The sequence below is a fragment of the Schistocerca piceifrons genome, chromosome 7, assembly GCF_021461385.2.
Source record: "Schistocerca piceifrons isolate TAMUIC-IGC-003096 chromosome 7, iqSchPice1.1, whole genome shotgun sequence".
NCBI lineage: Eukaryota > Metazoa > Arthropoda > Insecta > Orthoptera > Acrididae > Schistocerca > Schistocerca piceifrons.
In genome coordinates this window covers 301,354,109-301,369,835 of record NC_060144.1, presented here as the reverse complement: position 1 = coordinate 301,369,835, position 15,727 = coordinate 301,354,109, and the positions used below count along the sequence as shown (strand labels likewise).

The 15,727-nt window shown below is 46.9% G+C and overlaps 1 protein-coding gene across 1 annotated transcript in view; it reads right to left on the bottom strand.

The window, feature by feature from the left end:
* Positions 1–15,727, bottom strand: part of LOC124805643 (fat-like cadherin-related tumor suppressor homolog) — a gene marked incomplete at its 5' end in the record, with an annotated part of 863,745 nt that overhangs the window by 207,449 nt on the left and 640,569 nt on the right. The gene's annotated exons all lie outside the window — the stretch shown is intronic.

Sequence of the window (15,727 nt, the reverse complement as noted above, 5' to 3'; positions counted from 1 at the left end):
CCGACCGCACGAAGTCGCCACGCTACTGCGCCTCGCCGGGCCTGGCAGCTACTGGGTCTCCTCAACATTTCGCCGGCGAGGTCCTTGGGTCGACGCCCCCGACCTAGCGCCCCACAGATATGGGTATGAATTACTAATACGGACTTTTAGAAAGTACAGGGCTTGGTTAGAAATATGGAAATACTGCGAGACAGGCATACTTGAACAGAAGAGCAGGTGCTAGTCAAACCTGCAGGGTGCGCTCTTGTATTGGATCACGAACGGTACCTGTAAGGTGCTCTTAATTCGTTACAAGTGGCAGTCGTGGCCAGGACAGTGTCAGACCTATTCTTGAGTGCATTACGTCGGAGCTAAGTGAGTTCGAATGTGGGCAACCTGTTGGTGCTCGTATCGTGGGTCATTCCGCGACCAAGAGAGCCCAATTGTGTGGTGTTTCAAGAGGCACCGTATCGAAAATTCATGCCGCGTACAGAGAATGCGGGGAAACATCATCCGCTAATCTGCTCAGTCACAACATGTACGAAAGTGTGTATCAAGTAATCATGACGGATGGCCATTGAAGAGGATTGTGATGAAAAATAAGAACACGATAGTTACAAGAGTCACTGCACAACTGAATGTAACAGACGCGTGCCCTCTCAGCGCCAAGGCGACACGAAGAAAGTTCCAGAAACAGAGAATTGCAAGGCGAGCTGGAATTCCAGGACCACTCCTCAGCGACGCAAATGCACGTAACAGGGAAACGTGCTGCCGAAGCCATAAAACCTCGACTATGGACCAATGGACGACAGTCATTTGGTCGCGGGAGTCTCGTTTCACACTGTTTCCAACGTCTGGCTGACACTCAGGGTCAACAGTGAAACATGGCGGGATTTCAGTGGTGGTTTGGGCAGCCATATAGTGGTATTCCAAGAGCCCCATGATTACTCTGCCAATAATTATGTGACCATTTTGGATGATCAGAGCCATCCCATGGTACAGTGCTTGTTCCTCAGTGGTGATGCCGTGTTCCAAGAAGGCAGGGCTCCTCTTCACACAGCTCGCATCGTCCAGGACTGGTTTTGTGAGCACGAGGATGAGTTTTCACAAGCCTCCTGGCCACCACAATCACAAAAACTTATTATTATTGAGACTTTGTGGTTTACTTTGGAGGGAAGGGTGCGTGAGCGATGTTCACCTACATCACCCGTACCTGAACTTGCGACTATTTTGCAGGAAGAGTGGTATAAGGTTCCTTCGAAAAACACGCAGGGCCTGTGTTTATCCAGTTCGAGACAACTGGAAGCTGTTTTGAATGCCAACCGTTTTCCTTCACCGTCTTAGGCATGGTAATGTGTTTCTGGTGTTTCTATAATTTTGTCCACCCTCTGCAAATGCCGTCATCAATATGCTTTTGACTCACGTCGATGTACCATTCTCAACCAGAGAACATCACATACATTACACACTGTATCATTTGTGTTGGTCCTTCAAAGGGATTTATGAAGACGGGATCTTTGGTAAAAACGATATGTTTGTAATGAATCTCAATGGACGAGCTATGATGAGAAAAACGTACAGGATTCCGTTGTGTGTGGGATAAATCAGAGCCAGGAATTTGCTACACACGCAAAGTTTTCCTGGATACAGCAACGTAGTTTTCTGCGGCGACAATGGCCGGCGTCAGTGGCGCAGGGACATGACGTCGGGAACAGCGGATCATCCTTCACCGACACACTGTCTACCTATATGTAACCATTGTTCCACCATGAAAATCTTTGGCCTTCCTTGCACTGTTAGCTTCAGAGAATCTCTTGCATTGGTTCCTCTCGTGTTGGCAACCCGATTGGTGTTGTATCCACGTTCCTTCTACAGGAACATTAGAACATTTTTTTCTATTTTAAGTTTCCTGGTAACGCGGAATTTCCAAGAGATTTGTGACTGACACTATCTCTGTCCTTCCCACCGAGTGTGGCCTCGCTCTCATTTGCTCTCCGAGGAAGCGTCTACTGTACAGAATTCACCTGACACGCGGGCAGGAGCCACGGGTCGCCAAATGCTCGTCATGCTGTTCCTCTTTCTTTTCTGTACCTCAGGTCACTGACTATATTAAAACTGTATCTATAAATAGAGAGCTACTAAACTGTCCACTCACATTAATGTGAACACCTGTCAAAAGGCTGAAGAACCAACCCTTGAAGCGCAAGGCGTGCAGGAAAGGAGTCAGCGAGATTCTGAAAGGAACCAACAGGGATGTGGAGTCATGCCGAGTCAAGCCGACTAAAGTGCTGTGGTGAGCCAGGCCAGGAGCCATGGGTGGTGGACTCAGTGGACCTCCAGTTGCTGTATTGGTAGTCTGCCGTTGAACAGCATTCAGCTTGGATGCATAACCAGGTGCCTTCTGCGGAGACCCATATGAAACGACGTCCGCTGAACGGGCGTTGAGGAGACACTATCGACAGCTCATTGGCTCATCTGGACGGTCAGTTGGTCAACAGCTGCGCGTCTATTCGCCCGAACACATCTCGGCAGCCGCCGTTCACCCCTGTCATCTGTGTTAGGTTGCTCGGTCGAGGATCCATGGCGCGAATAGCCCCATCGAGGTGGTCCTACAGATTCTCGATTGGGTTTCAATCCGAGGAGTTTGATGGCCAGGCGAGTACGGTATACTCATCCTGCTTCTCCCCGAACCACGCGACCTGTGAGACACAATGCGTAATACTGCTGGTAGATGCCATCATTCAGAGGAAGAAGAAACTGCATGTAGATGAGGACGTGGTCCGCAAGGAGAGATGAATACTTTTGTTGATCCACTGTACCTTCCAGAAGGACTAAATCACCCAGGCAATGCTACGAAAACATTTCTTGCAAGGTGTTTGCTCTCACGCGTTTCACGCCGTACACGGCAACACCCATCTGTCCGATGGAGCATAAAACGTGACTCATCTGAAAAGACCACCTGTCATTACTCAGTGGACCTCCAGTGTCGGTATTGGTAGCGAATTCCAGCCTTCGCTCCCGTTGAACAGCAGTCAGCATGGATGCAAATCCAGGCACCTGCTGCGGAGACCCATATGTAGCGGCGTCCGCTGAACGGGCGTTGAGGAGACACTGCCGGCAGCCCATTGGTTCATCTGGACGGTTAGTTGGTCAACAGCTGCGCGTCTATTCGCCCGAAAACATCTCGCCTGCCGCCGTTCACCCCTGTCATCTACGGCCCTTCGTGCCTCGGCGCGAGGTTTGAACAGCGCCATTTTGCCACTCACGGCATGCTTTATGCACCGCTGAATGCGAACAGTTAACAGTTTTAGCTGTTTCGGAAACGCTTCCATCACCCAGTAGCCAATGATCACGCCCTTTTCGACGTCATACATATAGCTCCATTTCCGCGTTACAATGACTGCATTATTATCCGCACCCCCCCCCCCCCCCCTCCGACCGCAAACGAAAACTAAACTCCTCCCGCACAGGCCATGAAGGCCCCAAAGGTACCGACTAGCCGCCGTGTCATCCTCAGCCCACAGGCGTCACTGGATGCAGATATGGAGGGGCATGTGGTCAGCACACCGCTCTCCCGGCCGTATGTCAGTTTCCGAGACCGGAGCCGCTACTTCTCAATCAAGTAGCTCCTCAGTTTGCCTCACAAGGGCTGAGTGCACCCCGCTTGCCAACAGTAGACCGGATGGTCACCCATCCAAGTGCTAGCCCAGCCTGACAGCGCTTAACTTCGGTGATCTGACGGGAACCGGTGTTACGACTGCGGCAAGGCCGTTGCCCCCCCCCCCCCCCCCCACCTCCTCCGACCACAGCCCGCTTTATATATACCCTCCACTGCTAGTGCTCACAACTGCCGTCTGTGAACGGTTATTGCACGTTGACACCGAACATAGGGGTGAGCACATTAATGTTACTGGACCGCGTACTTCGGAAAAAAGAAGCACAACCTTTAAATCGAATGAATCATTTACAGCAGCCCTGCAAATCATATGGCCCCATTACCATACGTACAGCTGTGTGGTAATGAACCAAAATATTATTGTCACTAAAGACGTAAGCGAGCAGTTGAATACAGCTGTGACTCGCGCTCGCTATGAAATAAAAAACTTTGTAAACCTCCTTTTCCGGTGAGTATGAGGATAGTCACGTTTAAAAATAACCGTCCGCAATAGCCCCTAGCAGTAGCCACGCGTAACTAGATCCAAAACGCTTTTTACCTCCTTCTTGTAGGGAGCTTAACAGCGCAGCCGGGCGTGATTGTACTTCACGCCATAGCGGCAGTGGGCCTCCGAGCAAAGCTGATTATTCGGTCGGCGGCGGATGCATTATGGCCCACTAACCGTGAATACCGTGGTCGAGAGAGGATAGAGTCCTCGGTCGCATCGATCGTACCGGAGCCTCACATTCTGGTACCGCAGCAGCGGCAGCGGCGTTTATCGGTTCGTTCGAGCGCGCAAGAGGGTCGCCGGCCCGCTGTAAATTAACTTTTTTAATACCGGCGGGGAAATGGACACTACGTGCCGGCCGTAATGACGGGGGAGGGCCGGCGCGTGACGTCAGGGAACTGCCTTTTATAGGTCATTACGGCGCGCGCCGCGGTCGATGCGTTTTGCCATTTGGCTGCGATTGCCGCGCCGGGGTTAGCGGCGCCCGCACATCCGTCTTCATTTCGATGCGCCGCGGTAGCGCCAGTGCCGGAGCTTCGGCAAATGCAGCAGCAACAGCACGTCGCTCTAGGGCGAGCACAATACTGGCCGCGAAAACTGCAGCGCCTGTGACGTTGGCTACAGGGGAGGAAAACAACATTATCAGTTTCCTACCCCCTACTCCACACGCTTCCTGACTACACTGCGAGCCGCAAAAATTGCAACACAATCAAGGCGACATATAACAAACGTCAAACTTTTTTTTTTTTTTTAAAGAAATTTCCGCCATTTGACAGTCAATTGTTCATCGTGTTTTCGGCTTTGTAGCCATTCTCAAGTGCAGGTTGAAATGTTAAAATATGTCTGACCGGTCTGCGACATGTTATCGTTGGAAAAAACGTATTTCTGGTCTATACGACTGTAGTCCTCCAAGAAGGTAAGGCCGGCCGCGGTGGCCGAGCGGTTCTAGGTGCTTTAGTCCGGAACCGCGCGACTGCTACGGTCGCAGGTTCGAATCCTGCCTCGAGCATGGATGTGTGTGATGTCCTTAGGTTAGTTAGGTTTAAGTAGTTCTAAGTTCTAGGGGACTGATGACCTCAGATGTGAAGTGCCATAGTGCTCAGAACCATTTGAACGAAGGTAAGATCATTAACTGTCAAACCGGTATCAAGTGTACTACATGACGAGATATGAAACTGATCAGCGTTTCATCACAACCGCACAAAGTGGGCAGGAGTAAAGTCATTTTTCATTCAAGGAATGATCTTCATGGATAGTCCTGTCTACACTCTAAGGGAAAAAATATGAACAAAGCATCACGAAAGAATTATCCGAATGGGACAGAAATCAGTAGATGTGGTGTAAATGTACAGACAAACAAGTGATTACAATTTCAGAAAACTTGCATGATTTATTCAAGATCAAGAGAAAGACCTTCACAAATTCAGCAAGATAAAAACGCGCTGGTCCATCTGTGGCCATTATGGAAGCGGCTATTCGGCTCGGCATTGGTTGACAGAGTTGTTGGATGTCCTCTTGAGGGATATGTGCCACATTCTGTCCAATTGGCGCGTTAGATCGTCAAAATCTTGAGCTGGTTCGGGAGTGCCCTGCCCATGTTGCTCGAAGCGTTCTCGACTGGGGTGAGATCCGGCGACCTTGCTGGCCAAAGTAGGATTAGACAAGCACGAAGACAAGCACTGGAAACACTCGTCGTGTGTGGGCGGTCATTATCTTGCTGAAATGTAAGCTCAGGATGGCTTACCATGAAGGGCAACAAAACGGGACGTAGAATATCGTCGACGTACCACTGTACTGTAGCGTGCCGCGAATGGCAACGAAAGGGGTCCTCGTCCGAAAAGAAATGGCGACCCAGATCATCATTCCTGGCTGCGGAGCCGTACGGCGCGCGCCAATCAGGTTGGTATCCCACCACTGTCGGGGGAGGGGAGGAGGGGTGTATCCAGACACGTCTTCCCTCTTCATCGGGGCTTAGTTCGAAGCGGGACACATCACTGAAGACAATTCTACTCCAGGCAATGAGTTTCCCGTCTAAAGACGCCCCAGACAGCGGTGGGATACCAACGTGACAGTCACTGGCCATGCGCCCTGACAACCAGAAAAGGGACGCCATTTCTTTTCATAGCAGGACGCCTTTGGTTGTCATCTGCGGCACCCTTATAGCTCAGCGGTACGTCGACGATATTCAGTGCCCCATTTTGTTGCCCTTGATGGCAAGCTATCCTGCTCTTACGTTTTACCAAAATCATGCCCGCAGGCACACAGCGAGATTTTCTGCTGCTTGGTTTCGAGCCTGTCAAACCATACCTTGGTCAGCAAGGTCGCCGGATCTCTCCCCGGTCGAAAACGTTTTAAGCATCATGCACAGGTCTCTCCAACCAGCCGGTGATTTTGATGACTTACCGCGCCAGTTGGACAGAATTTGGCACGATATCCGTCAGCTGGACTTCCAACAACTCTACCAAACAATGCCAAGTCGAGTACGGCCAACTGCTGGACCAACGCGTTATTGTCTTGCTTAAATTGTAACGCTCTTTCTCTTGAATAAATCAACCAATTTTTTCTGAAATTGTAATCGTTTGTTTGTCTGTACATGTCTACATCTACATCCACACATCTATATCGATACTCTGCAAATCACATTCATGTGCCTGGCAGAGGGTTCATCGAACCACCTTCACAATTCTCTATTATTCCAATCTCGTATAAGGAGCGGAAAGAATGAACACCTGTATCTTTCTGTAAGAGCTCCGATTTCCTTTACTTTATCATGGTGATCGTTCCTCCCTATGTACGTTGGTGTCAACAAAATATTATCGCATTCGGAGGAGAAAGTTGGTGATTGGAATTACGTGAGAAGATTCCGTCGCAACGAAAAACGCCTTTCTTTTAATGATTTCCAGCCCAAATCCTGTGTCAGTTCTGCCGATTTTCGTCCTATTCGTGGTGCATCGTTTCTTTTTTGTGTCAGAGTGCATATGCAATAAATAGTTGAGGGTGTTGGATGGGAGTGCTGCTCTGAAATGAAGAGGTCAGCAGAATATAGGAAAGTCGTATCAAATTACTGACAAACTAAAAAAGAAAAAAAATGAAAGGACATGACATAATACCTGGCCGTTTAAGAAAGAAGGAAAAGATGGCACGAAAATATTCCAGTAACTTGGAGGGTTATGGAGAGGGAGAGATGGAAGAGGCAGTTGTGACGCAAATTTCTGACTAGAGGTGGCGTGTTCCAACAGGTGTGGCGTAAAGGCGAGCCGGCGGGCGGCAGCGTGCAGCCTGCGTGTGACAGCAGAGGCCGCGAGGGGCCCTGAGAGGAGGCGCGACAACGGCTGAGCGGCGCCTCTGGAAACGACGTCGTTACCTGCTGGGCTGGCCGTCGAGCAGGGCGCTCTCGGGCAAGAGCTGCGTCCGCGTGCCTGCCCTAATACTCCACTGTGGATTTCTTTGCAAGCAGAAAACGGAGCCTCTGTTCCGGAAGGACGTTGTGCCGCTGACAGATGTGACAACTTCAGCTGTGTCTCAAGAAAGCGCAATGAACCAGTATCTCTCTGCATGTACTCTGTCTTTAAAAGGAGCGTGTAACTGGCCTTGAGTGAAAATTAAAAGGCTCTTAAATTGGCTTGATGTATAGTAATTGGGAAAAATAATCGAAGTTCAAAATTTAAATACCTCAGAGCAATCATTCAAACCAAACGGACTGACCAACAACGCCAGATCGCAGAAGACTGAGAATGTTTCAGCTCTCCAAGAAAGCAGCTGTTGTGGCAGAGCACCTGAAGGAAAATTTGGAAAATATTTCGAGTAGATTTCCCCACCATGTTATAGTTCTGGATGGAGGTTTTAATTTGCCGGGTATAGACTGGCAGACTCACACGTTTACAACGGGTGGTAGGGACAAAGAATCCAGTGAAATTTTTTTAAGTGCTTTATCTGAAAACTACCTTGAGCAGTTAAACAGAGATCCGACTCGTGCCGATAACATATTAGACCTTCTGGTGACAAACAGACCCGAACTATTTGAAACAACGCAGAACAGGGAATCAGCGATCATAAAGCGGTTACTGCATCATTGATTTCAGCTGTAAATAGAAATATTAAAAAAGGTAGGAAGATTTTTCTGTTTAGAAAAAGTGACAAAAAGCAGATTTCAGAGTACCTGACGGCTCAACACAAACGTTTTGTCCCAAGTACAGATAGTGTTGAGGATCAGTGGACAAATTTCAAAACAATATGCATTAGATGAGTATGTGCCAAGCAAGATCGTAAGAGATGAAAAAGAGCCACCGTGGTACAACAACCGAGTTAGAAAACTGCTGCGGAAGCAAAGGGAACTTCACAGCAAACATAAATATAGTCAAAGCCTTGCAGACAAACAAAAATTACGCGAAGCGAAATGTATTGTGAGGAGGGCTATGCGAGAGGCGTTCAATGAATTCGAAAGTAAAGTTCTATGTACTGACTTGGCAGAAAATCCTAAGAAATTTTGGTCTTATGTCAAAGCGGTAGGTGGATCAAAACAAAATGTCCAGGCACTCTGTGACCAAAATGGTACTGAAACAGAGGATGACAGACTAAAGGCCGAAATACTAAATGTCTTTTTCCAAAACTGTTTCACAGAGGAAGACTGCACTGTGGTTCCTTCTCTAGACTGTCGCATAGATGACAAAATGGTAGATATCGAATAGACGACAGAGGGATAGAGAAACAATTAAAATCGCTCAAAAGAGGAAAGGCCGCTGGACCTGATGGGATACCAGTTCGATTTTACACAGAGTACGCGAAGGAACTTGCGCCCCTTCTTGCAGCGGTGTACCGTAGGTCTCTAGAAGAGCGTAGCGTTCCAAAGGATTGGAAAAGGAGCAGGTCATCCCCGTTTTCAAGAAGGGACGTCGAACAAATGTGCAGAACTATAGACCTATATCTCTAACGTCGATCAGTTGTAGCATTTTGGAACACGTATTATGTTCGAGTATAATGACTTTTCTTCAGACTAGAAATCTACTCTGTAGGAATCAGCATGGGTTTCGAAAAAGACGATCGTATGAAACCCAGCTCGCGCTATTCGTCCACGAGACTCAGAGGGCCATAGACACGGGTTCCCAGATAGATGCCGTGTTTCTTGACTTCCGCAAGGCGTTCGATACAGTTCCCCACGGTCGTTTAATGAACAAAGTAAGAGCATATGGACTATCAGACCAATTGTGTGATTTGATTGAAGAGTTCCAAGATAACAGAACGCAGCATGTCATTCTCAATGGAGAGAAGTCTTCCAAAGTAAGAGTGATTTCAGGTGTGCCGCAGGGGAGTGTCGTAGGATCGTTGCTATTCACAATATACATAAATGACCTTGTGGATAACATCGGAAGTTCACTGAGGCTTTTTGCGGATGATGCTGTGGTATATCGAGAGATTGTAACAATGGAAAATTGTACTGAAATGCAGGAGGATCTGCAGCGAATTGACGCATGGTGCAGGGAATGGCAATCGAATCTCAATGTAGACAAGTGTAATGTGCTGTGAATACATAGACAGAAAGATCCCTTATCATTTAGCTACAATATAGCAGGTCAGCAACTTGAAGCAGTTAATTCCATAAATTATCTGAGAGTACGCATTAGGAGTGATTTAAAATGGAATGATCATATAAAGTTGATCGTCGGTGAAGCAGATGCCAGACTGAGATTCATTGGAAGAATCCTAAGGAAATGCAATCCGAAAACAAAGGAAGTAGGTTACAGTACGCTTGTTCGCCCACTGCTTGAATACTGCTCAGCAGTGTGGGATCCGTACCAGATAGGGTTGATAGAAGAGATAGAGAAGATCCAACGGAGAGCAGCGCGCTTCGTTACAGGGACATTTAGTAATCGCGAAAGCGTTACGGAGATGATAGATAAACTCCAGTGGAAGACTCTGCAGGACGGACGCTCAGTAGCTCGGTACGGGCTTTTGTTAAAGCTTCGAGAACATACCTTCACCGAGGAGTCAAGCAGTATATTGCTCCCTCCTACATATATCTCGCGAAGAGACCATGAGGATAAAATCAGAGAGATTAGAGCCCACACAGAGGCATACCGACAATCCTTCTTTCCACGAACAATACGAGACTGGAATAGAAGGGAGAAGCAATAGAGGTACTCTAAGTACCCTCCGCCACACACCGTCAGGTGGCTTGCGGAGTATGGATGTAGATGTAGAATGTCTACAGAAAAAAAGTGTTCCGGTACCAGTATGACTCGCGCTCTGTACGTTCTGTCCTAAACTTAATTGTATATGTAGACAATTCATTCACGGTGGGAATAGAGGATCTCGACCATTTTTGCCTGTTACCGACATTGATACGGGCAAAACATCGGTCTCTGTAATTCGAAGAGTTTCGAGAACGTTTTAATTTTAAGTTTGAAGACAGATAACAAACGACAGAATAATGTCTTTTTTTTCGTGAGAGATAATTACGAATTCACGATTTTTTCTGCTTGTAAAATTTCATGATTCTACGCCAACGTGTCAAAATATGTAACACGTATGGCCGTGTCTTTTGATTGCTTTGACTTAGAAGTGTAAGTTTTTGTATGCCCATCCTTTTGAAAGGAAGGTGTTGGGGACGACGGCCGTTTGCTATTGTGAGAAAATTTAGCGCCTACTGCCGTCGTTATGATTTTACTTATTTTGTAACTACCAGTTTCGGTGCTTCAGTGTGCCATCTTAAGGCTGCAGTTGATACTGAAGGGGCTGACACGATCCCTATATATAACACATCAGTGGCCAACATAACTGGTGTGCAGAGAGTGTTGTCACGGTGCATCGGTCCGATTCGGCTTAATTCGATTCAACCCGGCTTGCATGGTGAAGCCGCCATTATGCGCTGCCCAGTGTGGTTGATAGCCGGATATTCAACACAGAAATAGATAAATTCAAGACAGGTACTAGAATAATGGAACAAACTGCTCCGAAAAAAAAGGAAAGATCCGCGAAAGTCCATTTATACTGGCGCTGGAAGTTCCGGACGATAAAGCGGCACAGTAGTTAAGTGTGTAAGGAAACGTCTATTGAAAGACATTATAGCAAATTGCATTCAGAAAAGTATAGTGAAATAAATCATATGGGACGTCAGAGAGGAATAATTAAGGATGATACAAACTCTTGCAGTAGAGAATTCTGTATCAACAAACAATGTCTCTACTGAAACTTCCTGGCAGATTAAAACTGCGTGCCCGACCGAGACTCAAACTCGGGACCTTTGCCTTTCGCGGGCAAGTGCTCTACCATCTGAGCTACCGAAGCACGACTCACGCCCGGTACTCACAGCTTTACTTCTGCCAGTATCTCGTCTCCTACCTTCCAAACTTTACAGAAGCTCTCCTGCGAACCTTGCAGAACTAGCACTCCTGAAAGCAAGCATATTGCGGAGACATGGCTTAGCCACAGCCTGGGGGATGTTTCCAGAATGAGATTTTCACTCTGCAGCGGAGTGTGCGCTGATATGAAACTTCCTGGCAGATTAAAACTGCGTGCCCGACCGAGACTCGAACTCGGGACCTTTGCCTTTCGCGGGCAAGTGCTCTACCATCTGAGCTACCGAAGCACGACTCACGCCCGGTACTCACAGCTTCACTTTTGCCAGTATCTCGTCTCCTACCTTCCAAACGTTACAGAAGTAAAGCTGTGAGTACCGGGCGTGAGTCGTGCTTCGGTAGCTCAGATGGTAGAGCACTTGCCCGCGAAAGGCAAAGGTCCCGAGTTCGAGTCTCGGTCGGGCACGCAGTTTTAATCTGCCAGGAAGTTTCATATCAGCGCACACTCCGCTGCAGAGTGAAAATCTCATTCTGGAAATGTCTCTACTAGTACTTTAGGATGTTTATTTTGGTTAAAGGTACCGGGAAATGACCTGGAGTTTGTTTACATTACTCTTAAATTTGTATTCGTCTTCGATTTCCCTTACGTTATTCCTAACACAATCTTTTTTCTCTAATTCAGAGCGAAGCACCCCCCCCTGAAGCGTGCTGCAAAAGGACTCTTAGAGCTAGTTATATAGTTGCTCTGCGTTTAGCAAGACCTGGAAAACCGTTTGTGGAAGTGCCATTAATACAGAATATTTTGTTGGATGTAGGAGAAGCAATTAATACTGCATTAGCTACTGCATACGGTAGGATAAGGCTTTCCAGTATGACAATATCTCGGCAATCGGTGACATCGCCCGGAATTTGCATGAACAATTCGCAGTCAAAATTGAAAACCGGCTAGCGTACGCCAGCGCACTTCCTGAGCCCACGGATATTAGCAACACAGCTCAATTAGCCTTTTTTTTGCGTAGCGTGGACGGCGACATACAGGTAGAGCTCCTGGATATGTTTTCGGTGGACACTGCCACAGGGCGGATATTATAGAAGCGGTCGAAATGGCAGCTGAAGGAACATGACTGACAAGGGAAAATATGTTTTCCACAACCACAGACCACCAATGCTCTGTAAAGTTTTTGGCTTACTGCGAAAAAAGCTTAACGTGCCGAATTTACCCTCTTTTTCATTGTTTTTCACTCCAAGAGGCTCTTTGTGCAAAAGTTATCAAGCTTCAAGACGTGATTAACGTAGTGGTGCATATCATCAACTATATTCGCATATCACGGGCTCATTTATCGTCAGTTCAAAGAATTTTTGATTTCATTTGTGGAGTATCCAGAAATCCCCTGTCATACTGAGGTTTGCTGTTTGAGCAAAAGAAAAGTGATTTCCTGAGTTTTTCGACTACGTGAGACAGTGTCTTAGGAAAGAGGACGTCCACAGCCACTTTTGCATGACCCTGAATGGGTAGCTGATTTAGCATTTTTAGCAAACATTATGGCTTAAGAGCGCTTCATACGAAACTGTACTTGCAGCGTAGGTAGCGCTTCTCGTCAAGTGTAGAAAATTTACTGAACAGTGCGATTTCCAACGACTGCTGTCAAATGACGGAGCACTTTGATAAGAACGTAGATTCTCTACGCTGTAGCAACCGTAAGTGGCCTTTCAGTTGACTGCTGTTCTTCGATTGTACTCTTTGACAGGCTAGTGTATACCATCCTGAGTGTAGACTGATCTGATGAATGTCCTTTCTGCAATGAGCCGAATCTTGCTTAGAAGAAACGACTAACATGCGAATGTTACCTCACGGCGAAAAAAAAAGATGTGATTTGAAATCATGTTTCGCTTATATTTCTACTTGTATCTACCGCTATCCTTTCAAAATCACTATAAAACAGCTTTGTATCAGACATTGGACTTATTTTTTCACATGCAAGTATGGAACATTAAAACCGATCGCTCATATATCTACTTCTTATTTATTTAGTTGTTTGTCATTTATATTCCCCCTCTAGGGAGCGCAGTCAGCGGCCAAGTTGGCGACACCCCAGTCTTTGCTTAACAAAAGTAAGAGTAATATACATGTAAATTTTAACGTAATGTAAGCTGCGATGATTCACCCCTTGTGATAGTACTAGGAGGGAGAGCTTAATAAGACTGTTGCATTTAGAGGAAAGAAGTTGAATATGTATTCGGGAAGGAACTAATGAATGACATATACGTTTCGGGACGCGGGTAGGGTTGCAGATAAGCAGAGAAACAATAGTTTGGAGCCTTCATTTGGGCTGGAAGGAAGAGAGTGAATTATTGAAGGGTATAGAGAGTATATCAAACGTGCATGATGAGCCGACGAAAGTGAGGTAAAGTGGACAACATTTGGGCAGGCGAGGATGGGTAGGATGAGAATCTTGTATGTGTGGGTGATAGTCGTATGATTTAGTCCCAAAGTTTAACTGGTTAGTAGCGTTGGTGTAAAGCAGACTTTCTTTTCTGTTGTTAATAGGTGGGAATTCCATGTTAGTTTTTGATAAAGTGTTAGTCCCACGCATTTAGTGTTTTAGTTAGATGGATTGGACGCGTGTAGATTGTAAGGTAGAGGTCTCGAGAACAGATAGCTCGTATGGGTTCTTCTATAATTATTGTTTATATTTTAGCAGGGTTGATGGATAGGTAAAACTAAAATCACTTGTTGTTGATGTTTCTGAGATGATGTTGGATGGATCGTTTGAATAAATGAGGGGTAGGCAGTGTCTTAAGCATATTGTAATAAGGTACACTAGAGTGGGTTGGGTTTGGAGCGTCGGTAGTACGTGAGGGATAAGGAATTACGTAATACTCCCTGAAAAACAGTGAAGCACCTATAAGGCAAGGTCGGATATCTGTGTAACTTTGTACGCATATGCGGGTTTGGTAATGGGTATGTAAATGCAATTCTTTGTGAAAGGTAGAATGGCCGCCAGAGTGCAGTAGTGTTGATCCTAATTAGTGTTGTTACCAGGCCAGCTGCGTGAAGAACTGCAACAGACGTAGAGTGAGCACTGTGAAAGACACAGATATGCCCCATACTCTTGTGGACAGCGTTATCAGCAACTGACACTGTGGACCACCACTGGACCGGTTGGTCGAAACGTGCAATATCCATATTTGTAGGGCTTTCGGATGTAACAGTGGCCCGATGTTGGACTGCATGGGAATGTGAGAGCAAGAATTTTCGTCGTCAAGGTTCTGGTCGACCACGTGACCACAGCTGCGCCTGCCATTCAAGAACAAGCAGTGGACTCCCTGCGACATTCTGTGCCATGGTACACCAATGGTTGGAGAGTAGCAGCAGCTGGACTAGATAATTACTGTGCCATATGTAGACTGCCTTTAACATTTCAATACAAAAACGGTTGCGTTCGGAGAGGTGCCGTACTGTGTTCAGTGACAAATCACGTTTGTTTTCTACTCTGGATAGCCACTGCCAACGAGTATGCTGGTGATCTGGGGAGGGGTAACATTCTTACAATGTTTTGGAGAAGTACAGGAGTGTTGCTCCTAGAGTCATGGCGTGGAGAGCCGTCAGGTATGACTTCAAGTCAAGGTTGGTAGCGATTGAGGGAACTGTGACAGCACAATGGTGCATCACGGACATGGTACCTCCTCATCTATTACCTCTGATTCGACATAGTCTTAGTGCCATTTCTCAGGAGGACAATGCTCGTCCAGACCCGCCTATGTTTCTGTGAGACGTCTGCGTGGTGGTGAGATACTCCAATGGACAACAAGATCCCCACGACTGTCGCCATCAGAACATTGGCGAGGGGGGAGGGTGGTTCGAGGCCTGCTCGGACGTCAACTCCGTAACTCCGTCCCAGTACTAGTTCCCAGGATATCAAGGACCAGTTGGCAATTTAAAGTTATGGGCGGGCTAGCACAGGACACAACGGATTTATGATACCCTTACCAGCTAAATCAGTGCTATATCCAGGCCAGAGGGGTTTAATAAGGTACTAATACACTGAGGAGCCAAAGAAACTGGTACACCTGCCTAATATCGTGTAGGGTCCCGCGAGCAATCAGAAGAAGCCGCATCACGTAGTGGCATGGACTCGACTAATGTCTGAAGCAGTGCTGGAAGGTATCGACACCATGAATCCTGCAGGGCTGTCCATAAATCCGTAAGAATACGAGGGGGTGGAGATCTCTTCTGAACAGCACGTTGCAAGGTATCCCAGATATGCTCAATAATGTTCATGTCTGGGG